Below are 6,734 nucleotides of genomic sequence, written 5' to 3'. Positions count from 1 at the left end.
CGAAGCAGATGCCCCTATTCCCTCCTATGGCCAGGCTCCCTAACTGGACTACATCTCCCATGATGCACCTGCAACCACGAGACTCCCTTATGAATCATGCCACTTGGTCAGAGAGGAGACTGCTTGGCATCGTACTGACCAAGTATTTTGTTTTGGTTTTTCTTGGCAGAAAACTGAGACATTTTGGCAAAATCTAATTTTTTCCAGGGAAATTTTGATTTTTCAGAAACTGCATTTCCTGTCAAAAAATCACTCCGACTGGAAATTGCCAGCCAGCTGCACTCAGACTAGGAAGCACGTGGCTGTTTGGCTATCACTGGAAGCCAGCCTGGTCGCTTTGTAAAGAGCAGACGGAGCCACATGCAACTGCTTCATTTCCACCTCAGAAGGACGCAGCAGACTATGAAGGCTCCCACGTGCCTCAGTGTGTCTGCAAGTGGGGAGCAGAATCTCTCCAACCCATGGAAGCCTCAAGGAGAAAAAGGCCACTGCATAATTGATGTGTCCTGACTTTTCAGCGAGAAGGACCATGAAGACACCTTAGATTCAGATGCCTGAATGGTCACATCCATCTAACTTGACCCCAAGTATCCAGTAAAGAAGGGGCAGAGAAGATCACTCAGATATTGGTCTGTCCTGCCAGGGAAGGTGCACCAGAGTTCTGTGCGATAGTCCATCTCCATCTAATACCAGATCGTGCCCTATGATACATTTGCTAGTATTGTGCCCAGTCTAGTTTTAAATGACACATACAATGAGGTTCCCACCACTTCCCTTGGGAGGCAATTCTGTGGCCTCAGAGGTCTTACGGTCAGGATGGCTCTCCTGAGATTTATGTAATTATCTACTTATCAAAGGTATCTATACGGCCCCCATTACAGTGGGATCTGGAGGACTCACAATCTTTAATGTGTTTAGCCTCACAGCCCCCTAGGAGGCAGGGCAGGGCTATTTTCCCTGTCGTAGGGATGGGGAACTGAGGCATGGAGACACTGAAGGACTTGCCCAGGATCACACAGGAAGCCTACAGCCAGGAACCGAACAGTGGTCTCTGAGGACTCAGCCTTGCACCCTAGCCACTGGACCAGCTTATTTTCACACTAAACTTTCCTGTGGCTCCTAGTTCTACCCCCCGAGACCCACCCTCAATGGCTCTTCTCCCTCCTTTGCACTGACAGCCTTCAAATACTTGTGGATCATTGCCCAGGCTCCCATTAGGCTGGAGATATATCACCCACGATCCACCACATGCTTGGCCACAGAGGGAAGCCTGCACTGCATCAGACTTGGGACTAAATCTCCCTCCCTCCCCACACCTAATGTCGGGGTTTGGGACGACTGACTCCTTTTCCCCACTACAGCCTTTGGGTTCTAGACCTACAGCTGCAGCTGACGGCACACAATGCTCTCACCCTTGAGGTGGTCCAGCAGTTCACAGGTGACTCTGGAATGCACCTCCAATAGCCCATCTGCTTCGTAGCCCCCTGTAGAGGAAAAGCACAGCATATGGGGCTTGCAGCGTCTGGCCACTGGTCCTCCAGGCAGCACCAAAATCAGCTTGACTGTGGAGACGAGGCTGGGTGGAGGAGCAATGTCACCTCGAGAGCGAGGTGCAGTGGACAGCTGAGCCCAGCAGACCTGGGCTACAGAGGGTCAAGCTGTATATTTTTCGTGACCTTCTTGCACAAATGTGATAAAGCGGCTTAGCAGCATTCGAAGAAGCAAAGTGGTGATCTTGCTTCAATCAGATATAAGACTCTCCTGACCCATTTCCCTGAGACGCTCATCCCTTGTCCTCCAGGCAAAATAAGATTTAAAGCGAGGGTTAGTCTACAGGCAGGTTACGTGCTGGCAGTGACTAGCTTGGATCACCAGTGTAAGCGGTGCTGGGGCCACTGTGCCCTGATCATTTGCCTATCAATTCCCGGCCAACTGGAAGTGCTTCTAGAAATAGGCAATTTGCATCAATTATTATTAATCATAATTATATTAGCATAGCACCAAGGAGCACTAGTCCTGGACCCCGTTGTGCTAGATGCTGCGCACAAACAGAACAGAAAGAGGGCTCCTGCCCCAAGGAGCTTACAGTGGTGCTGAGTTTTCGGTTGCTTGCTTGTAAGATCAGAGGGGATGGTCCATTTTAAAAAATGAGCAAACTGAGCACTGAGTCCGAAGTCTGTGATTTGCTCACAAAGCAATTTACAGTGAATTTAGTGTTAGTGGATGGAGCCATGTTGATAGCCCTGGACAGCAAAGGCCTGTGGTTAGCTTCAGAACAGGTAGGTCACACTCAAAAGCAGGGTAAGTGCTCCTCACGTACTGCACCCATCCCCCTTCAGTGCACCTGACTAGTCCTCCCCCTACAGCTACTGCATCAAGGACAGAGAGAGAGAGAGAGAGGTTATCTGAATGTCAACATCTTCATGCCATTTTTCAAACAATGTTTGTAGGTCCCTCTTTACGTAAAAGGGATGGTAAGATTGTAGATAATGATGCACCAAAGGCAGAAGCATTCCAAGACTGTTTCTGGTCTGTGCTTGGAAGGACGCTGGATGATGTATTCCCATTTACAGAGATAATTACTTAGATTGTGAGCTCTTGTCTTTTTGTTCTGTGTGTGCACAGCCCTAGCACAAAGAGGTCCTGGCCCACAGCTGGGGCACCGAGGTGCTATGGTAATGCAAGCAATAAACAAGAAGACCCAAAGAAGAGCTCTGTGTAGCTTGAAAACTTGTCTCTTCTACCAGCAGAAGTCGTCCAAGACAAGATATTATCTCACCCACCTTGTCTCTAACAATAATCATGGCATATGTTTCATTCCAACAGTGATTAGGGAGGGTGTTAAACACCAACTGCTTTGGTTGCATATTTTTATAGCTACACAATTGGATAATTTGTACCCAAGAGTTTTAAAAGACTTGGCTGAAGAGCTAACTGTGCCATTGCTATTTAACAAATCTTGGAATACTGAGGAAATTCCAGAGGACTAAATAAATATGTGTAGTGATGTACAGAAGACTCCAGTAAAAGAATGACATAAAATAGCTGAGGGAGCACCACTGCAGACCTTTTGTGCTATGTAGATAAAAAAGGCCTCAGTCCTCTGGATTGCAGAGTTCTTCTTTGCATGATTGGGATTAACTAAAAATAGAACTAAATAAAACCCAGGTGGTGCCTGTGCACCATCAGAAAACAAGATGCTTATTGAGACACTGACTATAAAACTCCTGATTTTTGCAGCCCTTATAGACTCTGGGGACTGCTACTATTAGTAAATGCAACTCTACGTGAGCAAAGGCCGCAGAATTAGCCTCTACAATCCCACACTTATAGAGGGGAAGGAATGCAGTGTTGTGGTTAGACTGGAGATATCCATCTGAGCCACCAACTCACTGTGTGAATTGGGGAAGTCCTAGAACCTTTTTGAGCCTCAGTTTACCCCTCCCCTGCACTGCAGGATTACAAAGGAATTATGATCCTAAAGTATCTTACATGCAATTTCCAGCAGTTTATCAAACAGCCCCGTGCTGGGCAGCATTAGCCCATCATACAGCTCCACAGGTAAACCCCATACCAGACTCTCCAGTGTGTTCTGGCCCCTCTGCACTGGTGGTGGAAGCAGCCCAAAATGGCCAGCCTGGGCAGAAAGGGTGTATTCCACTCCCGCACCACCCACACCCTAGATCCAGATCAAGCTTCACTACAACTATCCCCAGCTGGCGTAGCATCCCTTGGCATCACAGGCAGCTGGCGTAGATTAGAACAGCTCCCAAGCTGTCCTAGCCTGGAGGCAGATCCCACACCCCCACCCGAGGACCAGGGGGCTGTAACAGTTTCCATGATGCGCCCCTCCCCACCACTTCTGGCCCAAGTGGAAACTTGGCACCACGGAGAATCTGCACCCCAGAGACCAACTCTCCTCTCGCTGACACTTGTGTAACTCCATTGACTTCTGCAGAGATGGCCTGATTCAGAGCAGTGCCAGCAGGCCCTGTTTCCTCTGCACAGATCTCTTGTGAGGGGTGGAGTCTCCTTCATCCTGCCCCCTCCTTCTGCAGCACCTTCATCCAACCTGTTACTTCCCTGGTCTGCATATGGGTTGACCCTGAGCAGCGCCGGATGGTGTGGTGGCATCTCCCTTCAGTTGCGTGGAGCAAGGGGGATAATAACCATGGTGCCTCATACGTGTCAGAACAGCTCAGGCATTGTGCGTTATAAATACACACGGCGGACGTCGCTTCCCCTCCTGCTGAGCCGCAGGGAAGAGGGGCAGGGGCAGTGAGACAATATCGAACGAGGAGCTAAGAATAGCACATGGAAATACGTCCCTCCGCAGAACGCTGTCAGAATGCGCCTCTCCTCGCGGCTGAATGAGCAGAGAGGATAAACATGCCCTCCCGCGGACCAGCAGGTGAAAACACGCTGCAGACCCTATGGGGCTCCTGCCCGTTTGCCAGCCTTTGATTCTCTACCTCAGAACACACCCTTGTCTACGGCCGAGCTTGGAAGAACCAAAGGATGGCAAAGAGAGACTCACAGGCAGAGAATGCCCTCTGGCGAAGCGCTCGATTGAGCCGCTCCCCTGTTGGAGCAGAACAGCCCAGTGCTTTCTGGCTGGGACGCCTTCCTACCAGCCTTCGTGGCCATCTTTGATGACCCACATCGCATTTGCTCTACAGAGGCTCCCTCTGGAGGCTTTGCCAGCACAAGGGCCGGGCCAGCCATCTCCTACAGCACCCACCTCTGATGGCTTGTAGATGATGTTGAGTGGAATGAGGCAGCCCAACTGAACCAATTCCACTGGGTCTCCATGATGAGGTAAAAGACAAGCTAGCCCGCATCGAAAACCTCACCCACCTAGGCATCTTCACCTTGACTATCGGCTGCGTGAATGAAAGGAGAAAAGAGGCATGCCCCAAAATCTCCATGCTTGCCCGCCTTGCCAAGGCCTGTAGAACCAAGCTCCGAACCCACGCAGGTCAACCTGGGCCACCAATTTCTGACCCCGGAGGAGACAGGGCGTTGATGATAGCTGAACTACGAGGGACCAGGAAACGCCCTTGCCTCCTGCCCAGCTTGGAAGAACTCAGGAAACAGACCTGACCAGGCCCAGCAGGGGCCCTACCAGAGCTCCACGCTCTGGAACTGCCCCCCCCCGCACTGCAGTAGACCCTGACCTGGGAACCATGGTACCTCCCAACATTTCCAGTTGCTTCTGCAGTTGCAGGTCTTGGGGCAGGCACAGCAGATCCTCCCTGCCCAACTAGCAATGATAGACTCTGGGGCTGCTGCCAGTTTTATAGATGCTAAGGCAGCCAAAACCCTGCAGATCCCCCTCAGGCTGAAACCTGCACTGGTCCTGTTGGAGACGATTGATGGATCACCCCTATCATTGGGACTGGTGAATCAGGAGAGCATCCCCTTAGAGGCTGTAGTGGAAGGGCACCAAGAAGCAATGTGCTTCCATGTGATCTGCTCCCCGTTCTTCCCAATAATTCTCAGCATTCCTTGGCTGGAACATATCTCCTGGTGACAGAGGAACAGTAGCTTCTCCTCCGAACACTGTCAGAAAGTTGCCAACAAAGCAACCAACCCCCAAGTGACCCGCATCAGGGGCCCCAGGATGGGAGGACAGAAGCAGAACCCTGGACAGGAGGGACTAGCCAGGTAGGAGCAGCTCCAGGCCAGAATCTCAGTCACCCAGCAAGTATCGCAACTGCCTGGATGTGATCAAGAAGAAGAATTCAGATTCACTATCCCCACACCGAGACTATGACTTCCCGACAGACCTACAGCCTCGGGCAAAGGTGCCCTATGGATGGACATATTCCATGTCTGAAACAGAACTGGAGGTGCTACATGGATATATCCAGGAAAACCTCACCAAGGGCTTCATTTGATGATCTACTTTTTCAGTGGGGGCACCAGTCTTCTTTGTGAAGAAGGAAGACAGGTCACTAAGGCTCTGTGTAGGTTATTGTGCATTGAAGTAAGTGACTCAATGTAACTGGTACTCCTTGCCCCTCATTCTGGAATTGCTGGACCTCCTGAGGACAGCCAGGATCTTCATCGGGCTCAACGGGTAGTGATCAATGGCTCCATGTCTAGTTGGCAGCCGGTATCAAGTGGAGTGCCCCAAGGGTCGGTCCTGGGGCCGGTTTTGTTCAATATCTTCATAAATGATCTGGAGGATGGTGTGGATTGCACTCTCAGCAAATTTGCGGATGATACTAAACTGGGAGGAGTGGTAGATACGCTGGAGGGGAGGGATAGGATACAGAAGGACCTAGACAAATTGGAGGATTGGGCCAAAAGAAATCTGATGAGGTTCAATAAGGATAAGTGCAGGGTCCTGCACTTAGGACGGAAGAACCCAATGCACAGCTACAGACTAGGGACCGAATGGCTAGGCAGCAGTTCTGCGGAAAAGGACCTAGGGGTGACAGTGGACGAGAAGCTGGATATGAGTCAGCAGTGTGCCCTTGTTGCCAAGAAGGCCAATGGCATTTTGGGATGTATAAGTAGGGGCATAGCGAGCAGATCGAGGGATGTGATCGTTCCCCTCTATTCAACATTGGTGAGGCCTCATCTGGAGTACTGTGTCCAGTTTTGGGCCCCACACTTCAAGAAGGATGTGGATAAATTGGAGAGAGTCCAGCGAAGGGCAACAAAAATGATTAGGGGTCTGGAACACATGAGTTATGAGGAGAGGCTGAGGGAGCTGGGATTGTTTA

This window comes from Caretta caretta, chromosome 19 (assembly GCF_965140235.1).
Source record: "Caretta caretta isolate rCarCar2 chromosome 19, rCarCar1.hap1, whole genome shotgun sequence".
NCBI lineage: Eukaryota > Metazoa > Chordata > Testudines > Cheloniidae > Caretta > Caretta caretta.
Note: the sequence above shows the minus strand (reverse complement) of the source record.